This window comes from Medicago sativa, chromosome 7 (assembly GCF_051527215.1).
Source record: "Medicago sativa cultivar Bolivia chromosome 7, Bolivia_mono, whole genome shotgun sequence".
NCBI lineage: Eukaryota > Viridiplantae > Streptophyta > Magnoliopsida > Fabales > Fabaceae > Medicago > Medicago sativa.
The window spans coordinates 46,352,615-46,377,217 of record NC_140755.1 but is presented as its reverse complement, the minus strand read 5'-3'; the positions used below and the strand labels follow the sequence as shown (position 1 = coordinate 46,377,217).

General features: G+C 36.5%; 2 pseudogenes; one reads left to right on the top strand and one right to left on the bottom strand.

Annotated features, from left to right (window-relative positions):
- Positions 1 to 2,843: 2,843 nt before the first annotated feature.
- LOC146906215 (uncharacterized) lies at positions 2,844 to 10,821 on the top strand (annotated as a pseudogene).
- An 11,512-nt stretch (positions 10,822 to 22,333) lies between these two features.
- On the bottom strand, positions 22,334 to 24,374 carry LOC146906214 (putative bark agglutinin LECRPA3 pseudogene; annotated as a pseudogene).
- Between the last annotated feature and the right edge of the window lie 229 nt (positions 24,375 to 24,603).

Genomic DNA, 24,603 nt, shown 5'->3' with positions numbered 1-24,603 from the left:
TGATTTTTTTTAATTTCGAATTTGATCTTTTTAAAATTAAATTTCATAATTTTTTAGTATCTTCTTAATTTCGATAAAGATAAGAACTTTTTTCTATTATTGTTAAATTTCTCGAAAAAAATGATTAATCTTTTTAATTTTTTTTCGAAAATTTTGAAATTTTTTTAAATAATTTCCAGAATATTTTTTATTTTCCAGAATTTTCCATTTTACCAGATATTTTTATTTTTTTAATCATTTTTTATTTTTATTAATTTTTCTTTTTTTTTCATTTTATCAGATTATTTTATTTTTTAATCATTTTTTATTTTTATTGATTTTTCCAGAATTTTTAAAAAAAAATTCGTATTTTTACAGATTTTTTTATTTTTATTAATTTTTCCAGAATTTTTAAATTTTTTCCGTATTTTTTCAGATTCTTTTTTCATTTTCATTAATTTTTCTAGAACTTTTTAATTTTTTTTATTTTTAATTAAAAAATAAAAAATGCCACGTGTACCCCAATAAAAAAATAAAAATAATTATACAGTCAGCGTGACACGTCATCAAAAAAGGTGACGCAGCATGCCACGTCACTGCCACGTAGGAGATTCTGCTGACTCATTGGGGTCAGGGGCCAATCCTGAAGAATCTTCATTTTTCAAGGGTGGAATCTAAAATTTTTTTTTTACAGGGGCTAAAACTAAAAGTGCACCATATTACAGGGGCTAAAAACACTGTTTACCCTAATTTTATTTATAGTGGTAGATTTTTTTTTTTATAAGGCAAGAGCAAAATGACATCAAATAGAAAGGTTCCCAACTTAGTGGGTACCCTACTCTAATCTTTTGTCAAATGCTCATAAATATTATTAAAAAAAGGGGAAAAATTACATAAAAATTGTGGGGACATAAACTTGACCCAGTAAAACCACACAAGAGTGTAGATCAACCCAAATGGGTGGTACAAAGATTAAAACAACACACAAGTGTATAAGTTTATCAACCTCTAATTAATCTTAAAACAAATTCAAGGTCTTCGATGCGGTGATTGAACCCTCGGTCAACGCTGAGGCGGCTCATGTACCATCAACTCCCTGCAACAATGGCAGCAAGCTAAACAACCCTTTCAGGCCTCTCAGTCCAAATCAAACAAAAATGAATGGCGAATCTTAAGCTGGCGTATGAATTGTCTGCGAACACAGTGGCAATTCAAGATACATCAACTCCCTGCAAAAATAGCAACAAGCTCTACATGTCTCTTTCGAGACCATAAGTCCAACATCAGACAGATAGAATGATGAGGATTTCAAATCAGTCCGAAATCAATCACGAAAATTGATACGAATATTAAGGCGGCAGTAGTTCGGAGGAGGCAAACCTTAAATTTGACACCTGCAGATCTCAATATATCTGGACAATAATCAGAGAGTCAAAGCATCGGAATGCCTACCACGAATCGATGACACACCTTCAAAAGATCATAACGACGTCAACATGGTGGAAACAAACCATAGTGGGCATGCACAACAACAACAAAAATGATGTCATTCACTGAACCAAACCACACAACCGCTACAACAAGAAACCCATACAAACGTCAACCAACAAGAACTAACGTCGTATCTAAGCAAACTGACCCCACCGACACGATACTATATCCGAAAACAACAGTAACCATGATCCGATACCGCGAACCCAACTGGATCCAACACCACCATGTGACCGACGGCAAAAAACGACGACGGTGACATAGGCGGAGAATCGGAGCCGGAAGGAGATGGGGTTTAACCGACCCCAAAGGAGTGGAGAGGTGGTGCAGAGAAGGGATCTCGTCGCACCACCATTTAAATGGCTACATCGGAAGCTTCTGGGCTTTGGATTTTAGGGAAGAAGGTGTGGTGGCTTGGTTGGTGAGTTGTAGTGAAAGGTGAGTTCAAAAATCGAAAGGGATGGGGGAGCTGGCGGAACAGAGGTAATCATACATGTTTAATATATGGAATGACTGAGAAACCAAATTTAATTTGAACTCTTATTAATTAGATATAATTTTAAGAATATATTAATTATTCATAGTGTTTTTATATTTTAAGTATAGTTGTACTTTTATCCACTACTTTATCACTCTCACAAAAATAGGTATATTTTTATACAATTTAACTTTCTTGGTCCCAATAAACGGTGACTTATTATTTCAATTTTAAATATGAGGATAAAATGCCACATAATGTCAAAATTCTGAAATGAAATCAAACTAAAAGATCAAATAATATATAAAAAAAACCTATCGATTACAGAGATTTGAATAAAGTCAGTCCGAAAGATAACTTCCCACTGCCTCATATTGATGTGCTCGTTGATAGTACTGCTCAATCCAAAGTGTTCTCCTTTATGGATGGTTTCTCTGGCTATAACCAGATACGGATGTCGCCTGAAGATAGAGAAAAGACGTCCTTCATCACTCCATGGGGAACATTCTGTTATAAAGTGATGCCTTTCGGCTTGATAAATGCGGGTGCTACCTATCAAAGGGGTATGACTACTTTGTTTCATGATATGATTCACAAAGAGATTGAAGTATATGTAGATGATATGAATGTGAAATCAAGTGACGAAGAGCAGCATGTTGTATACTTGAAAAAGATGTTTGAAAGGTTGAGAAAGTACAAGCTGCGGTTGAATCCCAACAAATGTACATTCGGCGTAAGATCTGGAAAGCTGTTAGGCTTCATTGTCAGCCAAAGAAGCATCGAAGTTAATCCTGACAAAGTTCGGGCCATTAGAGAGATGCCGGTCCCTCAAACTGAAAAGCAAGTCAGAGGTTTCCTCGGACGCCTGAATTACATATCCAGATTCATATCTCACATGACTGCTACCTGTGGACCAATTTTCAAATTGCTCAGAAAGAATCAGCCTGTTGTATGGAATGAGGAATGCCAGGAAGCTTTTGATAGCATTAAAGAATACCTGTTGGACCCTCCTATCCTTGTTCCGCCAGTGGAAGGAAGGCCCTTGATTATGTACTTGTCAGTATTAGATGAATCCATGGGATGTGTTCGCGGTCAACAAGACGAGACTGGGAAAAAAGAACATGCTATCTACTATCTGAGTAAGAAATTCACCGACTGTGAGACTCGATATACAATGCTTGAAAAGACGTGTTGCGCTCTAGTTTGGGCTGCCAAACGCCTGCATCATTATATGGTGAATCATACAACTTGGTTGATATCTCAAATGGATCCAGTCAAGTACATCTTTGAAAAGCCTGCTGTTACTGGAAAGATTGCGCGTTGGCAGATGTTGTTGTCTGAATATGATATTGTGTATAAAGCTCAAAAGGTGATCAAAGGAAGCATCCTTGCTGAACACCTTGCTTGTCAACCTCTGGATGATTACCAGCCAATCAAGTTTGAATTCCCTGATGAAGAGATTATGTATCTGAAAGCAAAGAACTGTGAAGAGCCACTGATTGGTGAAGGGCCAGATCCCAATAGCAAGTGGGGGTTGGTATTTGATGGTGCTGTCAATGCTTATGGTAAAGGGATTGGGGCCGTTATTGTAGCTCCGCAGGGGCATCACATTCCTTTTACTGCTCGAATAACTTTTGAATGCACAAACAACATGGCTGAATATGAAGCATGTATCTTGGGAATTGAAGAAGCAATTGACATGAGAATCAAGCGTCTTGACATCTATGGAGATTCCGCACTTGTTATTAATCAGATAAAAGGTGAATGGGAGACCCATCATGAGAAGTTGATTCCTTACCGTGACTATGCAAGACGTCTGTTGACATACTTTACAAAGGTTGAGCTACACCATATCCCTTAGGATGAAAACCAGATGGCTGATGCCCTTGCTACTTTATCCTCCATGTTTCGTGTGAATCACTGGAATGATGTGCCCACAATCAAGGTGCAACGTCTTGATAGACCTGCTCATGTGTTCACTATTGAAGAAGTGCCTAGTCAGGCTGATCAAGATGTGAATAATGGAAAGCCTTGGTATTATGACATCAAACAGTTCTTGCAGAATCATGAATATCCACCTGGTGCTTCCAACAAAGATAAGAAGACCCTGAGAAGATTGGCTAGTAGATTCTTTCTGGACGGAGAAATCCTATACAAGAGGAACAATGACATGGTCTTGTTGAGATGCGTTGATGAACAAGAAGCTGAGAAACTGATGCATGACGTACATGACGATACCTTCGGAACCCATGCTACAGGTCACACTATGTCAAGAAAACTGTTAAGAGCCGGCTATTACTGGATGACTATGGAGCACGACTGCTACAAACATGCCAAGAGATGCCACAAATGTCAAATCTATGCTGACAAGATTCATGTGCCTCCACATGCTCTCAATGTTATCTCTTCCCCATGGCCTTTCTCCATGTGGGGCATTGACATGATCGGAAGAATCGAGCCAAAAGCTTCCAATGGGTATCGTTTCATTCTAGTGGCAATTGACTACTTCACCAAGTGGGTTGAAGCTGCTTCCTATGCAAATGTGACCAAGCAAGTGGTAGTGAAGTTTATCAAGAATAACATCATCTGCCGATACGGTGTTCCCAACAAGATCATCACTAACAATGGTTCCAATCTGAACAATAACATGATGCACGCTTTATGTGAGGAATTCAAGATTGAACATCACAACTCTTCTCCTTATAGACCTCAGATGAATGGTGCAGTTGAGGCCGCTAACAAGAATATCAAGAAGATTGTTCAAAAGATGGTCACTACCTACAAAGACTGGCATGAGATGCTACCGTTTGCCCTGCATGGTTACCGTACTACGGTGCGTAGTTCAACCGGGGCAACTCCTTTTTCTCTAGTATATGGTATGGAAGCACTCCCTCTGGAAGTGGAGTTTCCATCTCTTCGTGTGATCATGGAAGCAAAATTAACTGAGGCTGAATGGTGTCAAAGTCGGTATGATCAGTTGAATTTGATTGAAGAAAAACGCATGGATGCTATGGCTCATGGACAGTTGTATCAAGTACGTATGAAGAGTGCTTTTGACAAGAAAGTCTGACCTCGTGAATTCAAGGAAGGCGAACTTGTATTGAAGAGAAAAATAAGTCAGCAACCGGACCCGAGGGGTAAGTGGACACCTAACTATGAAGGGCCTTACGTTGTCAAGAAGGCTTTTTCTGGTGGTGCTTTGATTCTTACACACATGGATGGTGTTGAGCTTCCGAATCCTGTAAATGCCGATATAGTCAAGAAATACTTTGTCTAAAAACATGTAAAGAACAGCGTGGTAGGTCGAAAACCCGAAAGGGCGGCCTAGGCAAAAATGCGCTTCCCGGTGGATCGAAAACCCAAAAGGGCGATCCAGGAAAAAGTTAGGGACAAAAAACAATAAAAAGAAAAAAGCTCGTTGAGATTGTACGCAACTCAGGAAAAAATGGGCGTCTCGATGAACCGAAAACCTGAAAGGGCGGTTCATGCAAAAATGAGATTGAAAATGAAAAGACAGGTAACTATATCTGGCAAGTCACCATCACCCCTTGGGGCATCTGCAACTGTCAACGATTGTTTTCATCAGAAACTTCTGTACCGGTAAATTCAAAATTTCCATGAAATGTAGGGGTCATCGTGCTCAATGTACCACCAACCAATAAAATTACCATTTTCCAAGCTTTGTAAATCCGTGGAGTTATGCCCTTGGCTAATTTTCACTCCTCTACATCAATTTGAGTCTGTGCTTTTGTTTGAAATTCTACTTTCCTTCTATTTCCAATGCTATGTACAAAAATATTTTCTTTCCATTTGATAATGCCAATGTCTGAAACAAACATTTTTTGAAAAAAATTGAAAAACCTTTTTCCTTTTTCCTGTCTATTTTGAAAACAAAACCTGAGCAACAGGGTACATTCAAGTGAAACATGCATGAACAAATGTGTGTCAATGTCCATTTCAATACATGTTACAAGCAGGTTGTTCCCCGGGATGATCTGTGGTCAACGACAAGAATGAAAAAACAGAATGAGAATGAAAAATGAAAATAAAAAGCTCGCTAAGTCGAAAACCCGAAAGGGCGGCTTAGGCAAAAATGAGCACCCCGCTGGATTGACAACCTGTGAAGGCACTTCAGGCAAAAATGGGGCAATGAAAAGAATGTGTTCCCGGTGGATCGAAAACTCGAAAGGGCGGTTCAGGCAAAAATGGGATTGAAAACGAAGAATGAAAAAACAGAGTGAAAAATGAAAAATGAAAAATGATATGAAAAGAATTGACCACAGATGCGAACATCCAATGTTTACCCGGCACTGACGCACCTAGCAATAGGCGACCTGTATCAAAGGATCTTCCAAGGTTCCCTCTCCTGCAAGTTTTGCATATGTGATGTGATATTGCCTTAGCCGTGGTCTCAATACATTTTCTCAACGTCGATCTCTCCATAGAGGATCTCCCAGTGTATATGTTATGGAACGAGCCACTACGTGCCCAATCTTCCATTGTTTTGTCTGTCTATGTGAAACTATCCTGCCAAATTGCAAACAATCATGCATTTCCAAGCATCCATACATGCATAATCATGCATTCTACGTACTCATGCATTTGTAAAATTGTTATACCATACATACATGTTGCATTTCCAATCTCAATTTCCAATTCAATTCAATGTCTATGTAAAAACCCCTGTGAAAATTTCTGTGAGCCAACATTACTTGGCCATGTTTCTACCTTCAAAATTAATGTCTGTGTTAAAATCCCTGTGAAAGTCTTTTTGGGCCAACAATAATGGTCATGGCTATCTTCAAATCAAGTCAATGTCAATCTACTCTCAATTTGCATCTTGTTAAATCAAACTTCCAATGAATCTTGCTATATGATTTGTTATCGGCCAAGCGTCCAGTTCGATCCAAAGAACAGCTTGCACCTACCTTTGTGTTTTGTTATCAGTCAAGCAGCAAGTTCGATCCAAAGAACAGCTTGCACCTGTCTATATGCCTGTGTTTCTGGTCAAGCAGCAAGTTCGATCCAAAGAATAGTTTGTACCCGCCTTGTGTTTTGTAGTCGGTCAAGTAGCGAGTTCGATCCAAAGAACAACTTGTACCTGCCTATCTGTCTGTGTTTTTCGATCAAGTAGCAAGTTTGATCCAAAGAACAACTTGTATCTGCCTATGTGTCTGTGTTTCCGGTCAAGTGACGAGTTCGATCCAAAGAACAGCTTGTACCTGTTGTCATACCCCAATTTTTGACCTAAGACCCCTTTTTTTTCTTTTTCTTTTGGCCCGGAATATTATTTTGCCTTTTTAGGAAACATTTTGGCAGAGGTATTTTAATCCAGAGTTCTCTGATCCAAAATTTATCAATAATGTTTTTCTACTGTTTTTTCTTTAAAATACCTCGTTTTTTTTTTCATTCAAGGACAAATTTCAAAATCACAAAAATAGATAATTTGTTTAATTTTATTTTTTTTATCGTTATTAATTTCCCCCAAAAAAGAGGAAAATAAAAGAAACATAAAATGAGATTTGCTTTATCAAGATCTAGAGCATACACCAGAACATTCTCTAGAACATTCTCCAGAACATTCTAGTCATACTACAAATGAAATAAAGGGACATCATCAAAGTGACATCATCAAGTGACATCACTAAGATGACATCACATGACAACTTGCTCCCATTAGCTCAAAAACTTAATCTCTAAGCTTCCATTTTAGATTGATCCCCAAGTGTCTTAACATCTATAAATAAAGAGAGTTTTGGAGAGGAAAAAAAAAGGAAGCTTTGAGATAGAGAGCAAAAAAGAGCAACACACCACTACACATTTTTTAGTCTTAGCATGTTCCTTTTCTTCACCATCAACAACAAAACCACCACTCAAACCACCATTAAAACCAAAAAAAACACCACATAAACCACCATAAAAACCACAAAAAAAATCACACAATCATCACTACAAATCAACATAAAACCACCATAAAGCAACACAAAAAACATACTATCACTACCAAAAACAAAACAACCCTCTTTTTTATTTTTCTTTCTCCTATTCTCCCCACAAAGGTATATCATCTTCCCTTTTCCTCTTTCCTCCTTCTTCTTCTCATTTTCTCTTCTTTCCTTTCCTATTTCCTTCTCTATCTTTTCATTTATTTTACACTAAATACACACATCTTAATCCAGAGTGTTCTGGTCCTAATATTAACTGTTAATATTATATTTTTGTTTAATTTAATTATTCTCCAGAACAATCTGGTCCTTGTTAATTAAATTAATCCAGAGTGCTTTGGTCCTAATTAACTGTTAATATTATATTTTTTGTTCATATTATATTATTCTCCAGAACAATCTGGTCATTGTTAATTAAATTAATCCAGAGTGCTCTGGTCCTAAATAAACTGTTAATATTATATTTCCGCTTATATAATCATTCTCCAGAGTATTCTGGTCCGTGTTAAAATAACCTCATATTTCAGCTTAACATCATTTTTCTCATTCTGCTTATATAATTTTCATATCATTTTTTCAAAAATAACAAAAACATTCAAATAATCAAAAATCACAAAAATATTTTCATAACAAACCTTGATTTCTCAAGGTTTCTCAATCAAGCGATCGTTCATTTTATTTTCTTTCTTAATCAAATTTCAAATCAATCTTAATACTACTTTAAGTCTATTTTCTTTCAATATCAAAAATACAAACAAATCCCAATTTGCCACTTGGCTTTTCACTTTAAAACCATTTTCAAAACTAATAAAAAAAACACAAAACAAATCAAGCGTCAATTTCTACCCCGAACTACGAGGTTTTGATCCCTCACGGGTACGTAGGCAAAGGACATACGTCCTTCCAAATCAATAAAAAATGTAGATAAATTAGGTCTCTATTTTCTTTTATCATCGCAAATTCCATTTTTTAAAGCAAGCAAGTTTATAGCACAAAAGTTAAATAAAATCAAGAGGTTCTCGTAGAGTACTACGAATATTTAGGGTGCTTAACACCTTCCCTAAATATAACCAACCCCTGAACCCTTAATCCCTAAAAAATGTGGTATTTGAACCTTTTTCACTTTCTTTTTGAAAAGAATTAAACGTTCAGTCGTGAAACCAATTTAGTGAGTCAGAAGCTAATGAAATGGCTTGATCTCCGAAAAATGACGCGACAGAAATGGCGACTTCACTGGGGAATTAAAAGTAAGAGGGTTAAGCCTAACTTGGCATTATTTAAATTTTGTGCTAAACTTGCAAAAAGAAAAAATTAAATAAATGATGGAAATTATGTGTATATATGTTCTTCCTTCTTGTTTCTTCTTTCTTAAACATGAGTGGTGAGATAAGTCCTAACCCGGGCTTGAGAGAAATATAAGATAGGAGTGGTAAACTCATAGTGTCATACCGAGGGTATACTCGTGTCTTGACACATGTGAGATAACCACACTTAGCGGAGGAGCTTGAAGTGATATATGTCTGCGTGTGTTTTCAAGTTTAGACTTTATTACTCTTAAGTTTCCGTTGAACGCTAAGGACCTTTAGTAACCCTAAACCCATCTTGGATTTTTAGGACGTAGTGCGGTGGCTAACCGGGTGTTTTCTCGGAATTAGTCGACACGCGATACTACACTCAAACGAGACTTTCCTACGAACGTTGTTGGACCGGGTGTTTTCTTGGTATCCGATAAAATTCAGAGGGGGTTGGACATTGGGAACTTGGTAGAACCTTTGTTACGAGTACAAATGAAACCATAGTCCTTACCAAATGGTGTATTTACCTTTGGCTCCAACATTATGGACTTATACCTCACCATGTTTTCACCGTTTGTGTAGCATAAATCATGCATACATGCATTCATCCATAATTTTTTTTTTCTCTTTCCATCCATTAAAATATCGAAGGACTTATATAAGTTTCTCTTTGTAAACATCATAGGATATGGAGGGTGTTGGAAGGAGAACTCATGGGTATAAATTCAAAAGTCCGGATGTAGAGAGTTTAAAGAGTCTGACAAAGATGTTGAAAGATCCGGATCGTTTTCAGAAACGGTATGGTAATTTACTCGATATTCTCAGGACAAAAGTGGATGTGGTACTTCTCAATACTTTGGTTCAATTCTACGATCCGATCTATCATTGCTTCACATTCCCAGACTTTCAGCTTGCCCCTACTTTAGAGGAGTACTCTCATTGGTTTGGTTTACCCGTGCTCAACGAAGTACCCTTTCATGCCTCTTGACCCACTCCTAAGATCCCTACCATCGCAAAGGCGCTTCACCTTGAGGTAGCCGATATAAAAAACGAATTCACCCCCAAAAATGGTCTCCAATGCCTACCATACAACTTCCTCCACCAAAAAGCCACCACTTGTTTTGAGAAATCCCAGACCGTTGCTTTTGAATCTATCCTCGCCCTGCTTATCTATGGTATGGTCCTCTTCCCAAATGTTGACAATTTTGTTGACATGAATGCCATTCGGATCTTCTTAACCCAAAACACGGTTCCTATTTTGCTAGCTGACACCTATGTTTCTATTCATGAACGCACTCGTAAAGAAAAAGGGACCATCGTTTGCTGTACACCTTTACTCCACCGCTGGATTACTTCACACTTACCTCGTCCCAAGCTTAGACCAGAGCGTCTCCCTTGGTCTCAGAAGCTCATGACTTGGACCCCGAAGGACATAGATTGGTTTAACCCAGCTTGTGACCCAGAGTTTGTCATTAATAGTTGCGGGGACTTCAACAACGTACCTCTTCTCGGTACGCGTGGAGGAATTAGTTATAGCCCGGTTCTTGCTAGACGACAGTTTGGGTATTATATGAAGATGAATCCCGTGTACCTCATCCTAGACAGGGATTTCTTCCTCTATAAAAAAGGATGATGGGAATCAAAGAGACGCATGGATCTCTTTGCAAGTGCACACCCAGACTTTGGGGAGTAGTCTACTTCAGGAGCTCAAGAGTTTCCCAGTTTGTTTTCTCTTTTTTTATAGCTTTCTGTTATGTACTTTGGAGTCTATCCCTTGGCTCAGTTTTGTTAAAAAGGGAATTATCTTGTTTCTATTTGTAAGTCTATCCCTTATCTTTTATAATGTTTACAAAATTGCTTTTATAAGTCCTTCGATAAATAAAAAATATGTCTATTTTTGCATAAACATATCATGCATCATCTTGCATTTCATAGTTTCAAGTCCGAGTCTCGCCGAATTTTCTTTTCCACAAAAGGTATGATGTCTTCATTCAATCTCAGCTCGCATATGCAAACACTCGTGCAAACCCAGAAAATGGATCAACTTGAGCAAGAGGTCCGCGAGCTTCGTTCCAAGGTAGAGAAGTTAACAAATATGGTATCTTCGCTGATGGTTACAAAGGACCTGCCACAACTCCAGCAAAGGCCCCAACCACCATGTCAGCCGTTGTGTGTACAACATCCCCGACAACAGGCCCCTCAACAATCCAATCCACAAAATCAGGCTCGGGGAGCACGCTATGATCCAATTCCCATAAAGTATGCGGAGCTGCTTCCCATCTTGCTCATGAAGAACCTTGTCCAAACTAGAGCGCCTCCTCGGGTGCCTATCAAATTGCCGGCTTGGTATCGATCTGATCTCTCCTGTGACTTCCATCAAGGGGCACCCGGCCATGAGGTTGAGCATTGTTACGTTTTGAAAACCGAAGTTCAGAAGCTGATTCAAGCCAAAAAGAATTGAACCCAAATTTGCAAGTCAATCCGCTACTGGATCATAACATCTGATGTTACAACATAAAGAGGGATTATCCGCAATTAGGTTGATGTTGATGTTTTCTTTCGTTTTTCAAAAACATCCTTTTGTCCCACCCAAGACGAAAGTGGGCTTGTATATGGTTTTTTTGCTTCATATATTTTCCATCATTAATAAAAAGTCGCTTCGATCCCGACTTTGCTTTTATTTTGTGCTTTTTCTGGAAAAATGGTAATACAAAAAACCAAAAAAATCTTTTTTAATCATTCTCAAAATATCTGCCAAAATCAATAATCAAATCATCCATTAATAAACCCATTGAATACAATAACCATGTACTTTTTTTCCAACTTTGTGTTCTCTGTGTCCGAATATGAAGAAAAGGAAAATGTAGAGACTCCCGATGAGATCTCTCGCATACTGGGGCATCTTAGCTGTCAAAACTGCCAACAAAAGTAGATTGCCCAGAAGATGGCCTTCACTTACAAAAACTTGTGTGAGATGTTACCATTACTTTACATGAGTATCGTGCTTCAGTACACATTTCAACAGGGGCAACCCCCCCTCCTTCTCTCAGTATACAACTTCGAAGCCATGCTTCCCGTGGAGGTCGAAAGTCCCGTCAATAGGAGTTCTACTGGAATCTAAGCTCAATCAAATTTAAAATGCACGACGACCTTGTATAATTATATCAAAAGAGGTTGAAACAAACTTCCAACAAGAAGGTTCATCCCCGTGAAATTTCAAGAAAGAGATCTTGTGCTCAAAAAGACAAAATCATCCCAATCAAACTCCAGGGGCAAATGGACGTCTAACTATAAAGACCTATGTGCGATGACTCTTGTGACTACAAAAGGTGACAAGCACGCACGTCCTGTGAATACCGGTGCAGTCAAGAAATACTTTGTCAAAAAATAAAAGCTCGATGAGTCGCAAACCTGAAAAGGAGACTTAGGCAAAAATGAGCGTCTCGATGGACTGAAAACCCAAATGGGCGGTCCAGGCAAAAATTAGAGACATGAACAAAAATGATTTATCCTGATAGATTGAAAACCCGCAAGGGCGATCTATACAAAAGTTAAGGATCATGACAAAGTAACTGCATCAGTCAGCACAATCCACTTGGGGCATCCAGTTATCAAAAAGACCGATTCGAAGCATCTGCAGATCCAAGACTCAGAACAGAGGCATTCAAGGTTGTTGGGAAGTATGACAATTATTGTGTTCAATGTACCCTTCCCATCATATTTACCATTTTTCAAGATTTTTCAAAGATCCATGGAGCCACGCCATTGGTAGGCACCACTCAATTCATAAAGTTTGAGCCTGTACCCATTTATTTGGAACTCTCATTTACTCTATTTGCAAAATTTCTTTTTATTTTTGATGACAATACTTGAAGCAAAATTTTCAAAAAAAATATATGAAACTTTTTATTTTTACATCTTTTGAAAAGTGTGAACAACAAACACACTCTCTTTGAACTCGTGAGTAGGTGAAGCGTACATCAGCACCCGCCTCGAGAACAGTTACACTGCAGAAGAGAAACATGGTTAAGCACTATGGAGAGGACCTCTTCGTTAAGCAAGATGCAGTCACAATCCAAAAATACAAAAAAATGAGAAATACAAAAAAAAAAAATCAAAGCTCGCTAAGTTGAAAACCTGAAAAGGCGGCTTAGGCAATAGAGAGCGTCCCGGTGGACCGAAAACCCGAAAGGGCGGTCCAGACAAAAATTAGGGGCACATAAAAAAGGGAATATACTCCCGGTAGACTGAAAACCCGAAAGGGTGGTCCAGGCAAAAGTTAGGGATTTTTCAAAGAAAAACATGACTACTGAAGCATGCCAATGAAGGAACGCTCTGCGCTGGTTTACAAATGACGACTTCTGCCAGACTTCTCGTCAACAATGGGCTTTACCCCCAGGAGGCATCGGTTGCTACCTTGTGCCTGATTTTACACCGTCAACGGCTCTATTTGCTCACAATAGTATCGTCTCCAAGGAAGTTTGTCGAGTGTTTGTACTGCGTCGTCAGTCCGCCTCCCATCTTACCTGTCTTATCTCATTTCATCGAGTTCACCTGTCACAATCCAATCATACACTCGTACATTCATACATCCATACATTCATACACTGATACATTCATACATCCATACATTCATACATTCATACATCCATACATTCATACACCGATACATCCATACATTCCTACATCCATACATTCATACATTCAAGGGGGTAGTTCCGACAAAAGGGCGATTTGAGTCAAGTCAATCAATTTCAAATTCAAAAGTGTCATCCTCAGCATAGCCGTTCCAGTAATGTCACTAACCAATTTCAAATTCAAAAGTGTCATCCCCAGTATATTTGTTCCAAGAGATGTCACCAATCAATCATTTCAAGTCACCAAGTCCACCAACGGACGCTTGAGTTTACCTTTTTTATCTTGTTTCAAGTCACCAAGTTCACCAACGGACGCTTGAGTTTACCTTTTCATCTTGTTTCAAGTCACCAAGTTCACCAACGGACGCTTGAGTTTACCTTTCATCTTGTTTCTAGTCACCAAGTTCACCAACGGACGCTTGAGTTTACCTTTTCATCTAGTTTCAAGTCACCAAGTCCACCAACGGACGCTTGAGTTTACCTTTTTACCTTGTTTCAAGTCACCAAGTTCACCAACGGATCCCTCTCTTCAATAAACTTGGGTATCCCGTTGTGTTTTCTCGTCTCAGTCAAATCATCTTTTTTCGTCCTGCATTCATAATTACATCGCGAGCATTCATAACATCTTAGGTCAAAATTGGTGCACTTTTGTATTTAAGTCTCTTCGGCCCGTCAAATCAAAGATTCCATCTTCAAATCTCCGGACGAAGAAAACTTAAATAGGGGCATCTGTCATACCCCAATTTTTGACCTAAGACCCCCCCTTTTTTTTTTCTTTTTCTTTTGGCCCGGAATATTATTTTGCCTTTTTAGGAAAAATTTTGGCAGATGTATTTTAATCCAGAGTTCTCTGATCCAAAATTTATCAATAATGTTTTTCTACTGTTTTTTCTTTAAAATACCTCGTTTTTTTTTCATTCAAGGACAAATTTCAAAATCACAAAAATAGATAATTTGTTTCATTTTATTTTTTTTATCGTTATTAATTTCCCCCAAAAAAGAGGAAAATAAAAGAAACATAAAATGAGATTTGCTTTATCAAGATCTAGAGCATACACCAGAACATTCTCTAGAACATTCTCCAGAACATTCTAGTCATACTACAAATGAAATAAAGTGACATCATCAAAGTGACATCATCAAGTGACATCACTAAGATGACATCACATGACAACTTGCTCCCATTAGCTCAAAAACTTAATCTCTATGCTTCCATTTTAGATTGATCCCCAAGTGTCTTAACATCTATAAATAAAGAGAGTTTTGGAGAGGAAAAAAAAAAGGAAGCTTTGAGATAGAGAGCAAAAAAGAGCAACACACCACTACACATTTTTTAGTCTTAGCATGTTCCTTTTCTTCACCATCAACAACAAAACCACCACTCAAACCACCATTAAAACCAAAAAAAACACCACATAAACCACCATAAAAACCACAAAAAAAATCACACAATCATCACTACAAATCAACATAAAACCACCATAAATCAACACAAAAAAACATACTGTCACTACCAAAAACAAAACAACCCTCTTTTTTATTTTTCTTTCTCCTATTCTCCCCACAAAGGTATATCATCTTCCCTTTTCCTCTTTCCTCCTTCTTCTTCTTCTTCTCATTTTCTCTTCTTTCCTTTCCTATTTCCTTCTCTATCTTTTCATTTATTTTACACTAAATACACACATCTTAATCCAAAGTGTTCTGGTCCTAATATTAACTGTTAATATTATATTTTTGTTTAATTTAATTATTCTCCAGAACAATCTTGTCCTTGTTAATTAAATTAATCCAGAGTTCTCTGGTCCTAATTAACTGTTAATATTATATTTTTTGTTCATATTATATTATTCTCCAGAACAATCTGGTCATTGTTAATTAAATTAATCCAGAATGCTCTGGTCCTAAATAAATTGTTAATATTATATTTCCGCTTATATAATCATTCTCCAGAGTATTCTGGTCCGTGTTAAAATAACCTCATATTTCAGCTTAACATTATTTTTCTCATTCTGCTTATATAATTTTCATATCATTTTTTCAAAAATAACAAAAACATTCAAATAATCAAAAATCACAAAAATATTTTCATAACAAACCTTGATTTCTCAATCAAGCGATCGTTCATTTTATTTTCTTTCTTAATCAAATTTCAAATCAATCTTAATACTACTTTAAGTCTATTTTCTTTCAATATCAAAAATACAAACAAATCCCAATTTGCCACTTGGCTTTTCACTTTAAAACCTTTTTCAAAACTAATAAAAAAAACACAAAACAAATCAAGCGTCAATTTCTACCCCGAACTACGAGGTTTTAATCCCTCACGGGTACGTAGGCAAAGGACATGCGTCCTTCCAAATCAATAAAAAATATAGATAAATTAGGTCTCTATTTTCTTTTATCATCGCAAATTCCATTTTTTAAAGCAAGCAAGTTTATAGCACAAAAGTTAAATAAAATCAAGAGGTTCTCGTAGAGTACTACGAATATTTAGGGTGCTTAACACCTTCCCTAAATATAACCAACCCCCGAACCCTTAATCCCTAAAAAATGTGGTATTTGAACCTTTTTCCACTTTCTTTTTGAAAAGAATTAAACGTTCAATCGTGAAACCAATTTAGTGAGTCAGAAGCTAATGAAATGGCTTGATCTCCGAAAAATGACGCGACACCTGTCTTTTGTTTTTATTCTCGGTCAAGTGGCTAGTTCGATCCAAAGAACAGCTTGTACCTACCTTTTGCTCCCTGGTTTGTCTACCCTGTTAATGTCTACCCAAATCCCCATTGATACGACATATCTTGTAGACTCCAGTTGTCTGTCTTGCATTCATAATCAAAATGTTGCATGGCATTCATGGCTTTTGAAAATATGAAAGCGTATTTTTACGTCCAAAAACAGTGCAAATGTTAATATTTAAGTATCTTTGTCCCGTCAAATCAAAGACTTCGTCTCTCGACCCTCCGGACAAAGAAACTTAAATAGGGGCAGCTGTCATACTCTAATTTTGGACCTAAAAATACTTGCTCAGAATATCTTTTATCTCTGATATGTGTCTCTGACCTTTGAGAGATTGCCAATCTACTACTGTTTACTCTGATATTTTACTCTGCTGTATTTGTATATTTCTACTGTCTGTGTTTGAAAATATTTTCAAATGTGATTTTGTCTGTGTTTTCCTGCATTTCAAACCATCCAAAAGGTTTTCTTGCATTCCCAATTGTCTCTGGTTAACTGCATTTTTACTTCAATGTTATTTGCAAAAACTCATGAAAAAGGGTATTTTAGTCATTTCCTGCATTCAAGCTCATTTTAGTCCCTGTAAATTGTCTCTGAGTCTTTCCAATTAGTTAGTATAAATTCTTGTTCTAATTCCATGTTAAAATACCTTTCAAAAATTGCATTTGAATCATTTTGGGTCAATTTAGTCCCTAGGGGCATTTTGGTCATTTCACTCAAAATTGTGACAGAGAGGTATTTTAAAATACCTCATTTTGAAATTGTTTCATTTTAGTCCTTTTGGTACTTTTTATTTTTGTTTCACTTTACGTTTATTTCCAAATTACCCTTTTTAATTCAAATTTTATTATAATTTTACATTTTAGTCCTTTTGCAGTCCAGTCCTGTTATTTCTAACAATTGCAGAGAGGTCCTTTTGTCCAAGTCCATGGCCTGCGCCACATGTCATTTCCTGATAGGTCCAGAGGCCACTTGGCAGCCTATAAAAGGCCACCTAAGCCCAGAACAGTGAGGGAGCGATCAATCCAGTTCCACATCACAACCACAGTCAGAAACAGAAATCAACATTTCTCTCTCTTCCAAAACCGATCAAAATCCAGAAGATGATGAAGAACGTGATGAATCTTCATCGAGTTCATCATCAAATTCATCTCCAGAAAATACAGTAACAACACAATTCTTCGAAACCGAATCAAATTCAATCAAGAAAACCAGCACAAAATCAAATCAAACGCAAGAGAAGCAAATTCATTAAGATTGGATCAATTTCGCCAAAACCGAATCAAAACATTCAACAAACTCAAATCAAAGTCCAGTTCGAGCCAATCCAAAACCCTAGGGTTTTGAATTAAGCATCGAATCAAAGATCAACAGCGAAAGGATCTCGAACTTGCAAAAGATTGAAACGGTTAGGGTTTGAACATCTTCCAGAAAATCAAAAGGCGAAGGGGAAATCGTTCGATTCTCGTCAAGAACTCATTGTTGCAAACCGATTCGGTATTATTCTTTCCTCTCTCAACTTGATTTGTGCATGTTTATGTAATTCTGGATTTATTGTCGTGACTTTTGCCTCATTCGCGTTTCAAGGAGCCGAATCCATATATCTTTAGATCTAGTAAAACCTAGGAAGTTCTTGAGTATGTGAACGCCAGAAACGGGAATAGGAGAGGAAGGCGATCCTTTCTGTGTAATTTGTTTTGAAAACGGCGTCAGATCGCCGGAGAAGATGAAGATTCCGATGAATCTTCATCTTCCTCCGTCGTCTGCCACCGCCCTCCGCCTCCGTTCTCAGTTTCCGGCGAAGTTGCTAATTCTAGAGAGAAGGCAGAGCGTATGAGTTTAGAGAGAGAAAGTGTTTGTGCAAATGAAGAAACCGGTCCTTGCGCCTTTATATAGACGCCTGAACCAGACCGGTTCACAAGAACCAGTCCTGTTCAGGCTCCCTAGCGCTCTCAGCCATCAGATCTAGGGTTGATCCATCTGGATCAATCCTGTGGCTCTGGTTCAATACGCCCTGGACCTGGATCTTGTATGTATGGACCTGGATATGTTTCGTTTTTCCTTCTTCTTTCCCTTCATTTTTTGCTATGCACACCCGTGGATCTTGCTTTTTGCACCCTCTGCATGTCGAAATTTTGTGCAAAAATTCCTATCAAATTTCTATGAATTCTTGATAATTTTCTTGGTGTTTTATGATATTTTTGCATGATAAAATTTGATAAAAAATGTGTGTGTTGTTTCTTGCTATTTGTTTACTTTCTCGTTAAATTTTGAGAAATTTTACTATGTCTTTGATCATGATACCTTGATGCATGATATTGGTACTTGATATGTGATTTTGTGATGGGTTTACCACTGATTTTTTTGTGTTCACTCCACTGTTTTGGGAATTGATTTGGTAGCTTCTTGTTTTACAAGTCATGTGAACTTTTTCTTTTATGTGAAAATAAAATGTAAATGTGCCTAAAATGAGTCATAATTTTTGGCTTGATATTGCTTTGTGATTTTCATGTCATGGCTGAAAAAGAACCTTTGAAAATTGCTATGGTATGAAAATTATAGGTCATATGCTTGTGTGAGATATATGATCAATTTTAGGCATATATTGTCATTTGTTGTTAGTAATTTTTTTTTTTTTTGCCATTATTTAGTGCTATTTCACTTGCCAATAATCTCTACCATATTAAGCCATATGATGCACTAACCATTTCATGCATTTTCTCATAGCATTTCATCTTCAATTGTGACAACTTTAGGTTTCTTACACTTTAAATCTTCTTGCAAAATTTAGAATGTAAAATTAGGGCTTTGTAATTTTTTACTTCCATGTCTTTAAATTCTTGCAAGACTTTAGCTTGTACTTAGGGCCAATGTAACTCCAAAAAGAAATAGTGAAAATGCACCGACACAAGCACCGACACAATGCACACACGGTGTATGGATTTTTTGCCGCTTTACGACGTAGTTGTTTAGGAAGCGTGAAACTTAGAAAAATTCCTATTTTTCAAGAAAACAAATAAGCATCACTCAAATTCTTTTCCAAATAAACCTTGGGATCAAAATCCCATTGTATTTCCTTTCCAATTTTCTTAATCAAAAATCCAAATGAATCCTAATCTCTACTTTGATTAATTCTTTTGCAAATAATTGAACCAACCTCACTATTTTCCAATCTCAAGCCTTAAGGCCTCTTTTCTCTTCTTCAAACTTATATTTTTAAATGTAAAATCAACTATAACCCACCAAAAACAATTTTTGAGAATGAACTACGATTGGTTTTGATCCCTTAAAAGGGTACGTAGGCATGGAGCCAATACTCCTCCAAATCAAATAAAACAAAAATCCAAACACATTCTTCTCCCTCCAATTCTTAACCTAGCAAACCTTTAGGTGTAAATAGCATTTTCAATAAATAGCATTTAAAAGTAAAGCGTTAGGTGTAGAAAGTGAAGACGACTATAGAGTACTATAGTCGTTATGGGTGCCTAACACCTTCCCGTAGCGAAAACAACTCCCAAACCTCGATTCTCAAGGGTTTTTTTCCTCATTTTGCCCTTCCCAAGAAAAAATGGAGATATCAAAGGTTAAAAAGGTCCAGGCTTAATCAATGTTTGACACCCGAAAAACCAAGATAAAACAAAATATTCTAGCTACAAGTATTTAGAAGGAATGTGAGAACAAAAAAAAAGAAAGTAAATTTGAGGTATAAATGATTGAATCTAAAAGTAAATTTGAGGTATAAAGAAGGAGCAGAATTTACCCTTATTAATGATGAAGCAAGCAACAAAATCCTATTATTTTAAGTTTTGTTACTTTCTGGAAATAGTAAGGATCTGATGTTTTTATCTTCCCCGTAGAATATGTTTGTTGTCTAAGCAAGGAGTGACATTTGTTCTTGAAAGTTAACAAAAAAATGATCATAATCACTTAGAAAGCAATAGAACTAATCACTTCACTCACATACTTCACTACATGTGGATGGAGATGCGAAACCCGTAAGACAAATCACGACGAAGAGAAGTCGAGAGCAAACCGAATCGAGTTAGGGCCATCAGAGGAAGAAGGTGGTGCCGATTGTTGAAATCGGGCATAACCCATCCTTACAAAACCTACTTGTAAGGTGAGGAGTGTCTCCTCTTTATAAACTCTTATCAAGAGTCCTGTCTATCCGATGCCAGACCTGAGTTTTTCCCAATACACCCCCTCACACCCAACACTATTGGGCTTGTTGTATTTCTATAAATGGTGTGTGGCCTGATCGATAGGATTTGATACCATGTTGACAGAGAGTCCTATCTATCCGATGTGGGACATGAGTTTTTCCCAATACACCTCTTCACACCAATACTATTGGGTTTGTTGCGTGTCTATAAATGGTGGGTAACCCGATCGATAGGCATTGATACCATGTTGACATTGGGCCTAACTCATCTTTACATAACCGGCTTGTAAGGTAGGGAGTGCTCCTCGTTATAAACCCTTATGCAGAGTTCTATCTATCCGATGTGAGGCTTAGGTTTTTCTCAATACCGATGAAGGATTACATGTGGATGAGGAAGAAGACTGTGGTGGATGAATGAGAAATCGAATGTGAGGATGACTAAGACGCGTCAGAGAAATCTCACAGACAAAGCCCATATCAAAGATGATGATCAAAGAGGGCAAACACATTGAAATTGACGATCAAAAACATTTTTTCAGCACCCAGATGGAGCTCAAAACATATTTCAATTTGGTGGGAGGGGCTAGCAGATTGGGGGTAGTTTTAGGAGTTTTCCTCTCCTTATCCATTGAAGAATCCAGCCCTGGGAAAGATCTTGGAGCTTCAATGAACCATAATCCTATTTCCATCTCTATACTTTTTCATGTGATTTTATAGTTTTCCTTTTGATTAGACAATAGGAACATGGTGAACTTTTGTAGGACTCGTGTTATATATTGCTTTAATACTAGTTATATTCTTGTTGATTGAGCAATTCTATGTTTAATGTTTTTCATTGATTGGTAATTTTTTTAATTGATTTTAGATTCAAACTCGCAATTAGACAATTGAGCTTTTAATTGGAATATAATAAAGTTTTTTTTTTTGTGTTTGAAAAGATTTGGAACATATTCCAAAAAAATGTCCAAGTTTTTTAATTGTTTTAATTCAAACTCACAATGACTTCTAGTTTTTTAATTTTTTTTTATTTTTGAAAAGATTTGGAACATTTTTTTTTTTGAGGGAGTTGGAACAGATTTAGAAAATTGATTTCTAAGTTTTTAATATGAAGATTTTAGGTTTGTGTTACACGTGATATTCCAAAAAAGAAAAAAAGGGATTCAATTCTCAACTATTTATATCACTTTCTTTTTGTGCAAATCAAGTGTTTGGCACATATTTTTAATTAATTAAGTAAAAAAGAAAAATAATGTCCATTGGTTTCTTCAATTTTATTTGATCAACAATCAAATTTGTTTCTCGGTCAAATAGTAATTGATTTGTATGTAGATAATCGACATTCAATCGTTGAGAACGATATTTTGGTAGTATAAACCATTTTATTACTTGGAACAATCAACGTTTTAGATTTATTGAACAACCGATGCATTTTGATCTATATATTATTGACCAAATACATCAATTATTCAATGAAAATAAAAATGTATTTTTTTGCTTATAATAGTCTTCAGAGAGAGAGTGTATTTGTTCAGTCTTCAACTATCCAACTACAAGAGTTTTTCTTGAACAAATCCAACTACAAGATTTGATCATCCAAAATCTTAAACGACACAAACTCGAACATGATCTTTATTTAGAAATATAAATCATCATAAGGGGATCCATATCAATACAATACAGTAAATTACTAAATAAATCATCAATAGCTTGCAGTAATATTATTGATGTTGTTTGAGCTACTCCTTGTAGTTGTGTCCAAGACTGAACTGAAAGACCATGAAAAGATGTCATTCATTTGAGATATCCCTGCAGCACCTGATATACCAACCATTGCCATTTCTGGTAGAAACCATTTTAAATTAAGCTTTTGCGAAAGTGTGGAAACTTGACCATCTTCGTCAGTGAGAGCAACAGTCAAGGTACTAGAGCTAGAGTCATACATGATTTTTTACTTTAACCAATGTCACAGTCCCATAGACCCATCTCCATTTCATTACTTTGGCCGAATATAATGAGTTGAGATTAATTCCAACATGTGCATAGTTGGGATCCCATTGATTGGCATAACTGTCAAACTCTACACCAACAAATCTATTAAAAGCATTGTTTGCATTAGCTACTCCCAAAAGTCCTTGACGTGAGTTGTCAGGAATATTCTTGGCGCTTGTTGGATCGGTAAGAAAGAAGAGTGGCGGAGTTAGGAAAAAAGTCTAGGATGAGCCATAAATAGTGATGGAGCTTAATTTTCTTACAACTACATTTTATCATTGGTTAGTTCGAATGACTACAAATTTTTTATTTGTTGAATATAATTCAAACAAGTATTTTAAAATCTGAACCGTTTATCAACCCAAATAAAGTACAAGATAATTGATCGAACAACTAGGTCATTGAACCTAAAGACTAAATTAAATGACTCGACTTCAATAAACAGATGTATAAGTATTAAATCGAATTGAATCAAACGACCGAGTAAAAAAAAAGTTAAAATAAAACTCATGACATATATAGTAATGTAAAAAAGATCATTACATAAGAAAATATACTTATAATCAAGTACAATAATGAAATATATTTTAATTTAATAAAGAATATAGTATTTTTTTTACCTTAAAAATAGTGTGTATACAATTAAATATTTTTATGATATCATGTTTTTTAAGGATATTTTAACATTTATGTTATATGTTATGCGTTATAAAAGATAGTTGAGGTCCTCTTTTGTATAAAAAATATGTTATGTGTTTTAAAAGAGATTTTTTTTTGACAAAAAAGGAGTTGAAGTCCCCTTTGTATATAAAAAAAAAAGAGTAAAGAGACAATTGTACCCAAAAATAAGAGTAAGGAAGTACCCAAAATAAGAGTAAGGAAGGAAAGATTATTTTAAATTGGATAAAGGAGTTGTGTTTTTTTAACAAAGAAGGATTATTTTAACAATTATGAATTATGTTTTTTTTTTTTGCAAAAGAAAATAAAATAATAAATGAAAATGGTTTTGGCAGGAGTTGAACCTAGCACATAAGACTTGGCAAAAACTCTGTTGGCAAAAAGGCTGTTAACCACTACAACATGCTACAAAACATAATATATATAATAAGAATTTTTTTTTTGGGGTGGGCGATGGCCCACCTTGGCCCATGAGGGGCTCCGACCACTCCATCACCGGGGGGAGAAAATGTATCCTTGAATACTTCAAAAGTAAACGAAGTTTCAAAATTGGCAACGTTGCCGGTGGTACTGTCCCAAATGGGCACTTGCTTGGAATACAAGACACGGCCTACATTCGGACCAAGTCGAGTAGAATCGGGCAATGACAAGACACCATCAAAGTTAGTACCAATATCAGCATAAACATAGGTACTCCCTTGGAAAATTAGATCAGCTTGACTATAGCTAAATTTGGTGAAGTTGAAAGAAACATTTTTTTGTGCGTGAGTTCGCTTTTGTTGCTAACAAGAGAAAGAAAGTTGTGAAGAATGGGAAGTCTTATGCTTGCTATCTCTAGCTGTGAAGGACTGAGTTACTACATTGATCTTGTTGTGCAATATATTGGATTGAGAGCTTCTCATCCCTGTCTCTGATTCCGATGACAACACCAATGCTTCCAACTTCCAAGGCAAGCCATCTCAGTATTCCTCCTCTGTTCATCATGTTGGACGTGAGGTTATTCTTTTTCCCTCATCTACTCTAGGGTTTTAATTGTTCTCCTTCCTATATCCAGTTTAACTTTGAAGTATTCGATTAATCTATATTATGTGCGTGCTTATTTGAACTTGTTAGTTTCAAGAATTTCTTTGACTTGGATTGGTAGCTTGTATTTAGAGGCAGGTAACATTCAAATCATATTTGTTGGAAAATATAGAGCGTGAGGGAGCTAGTG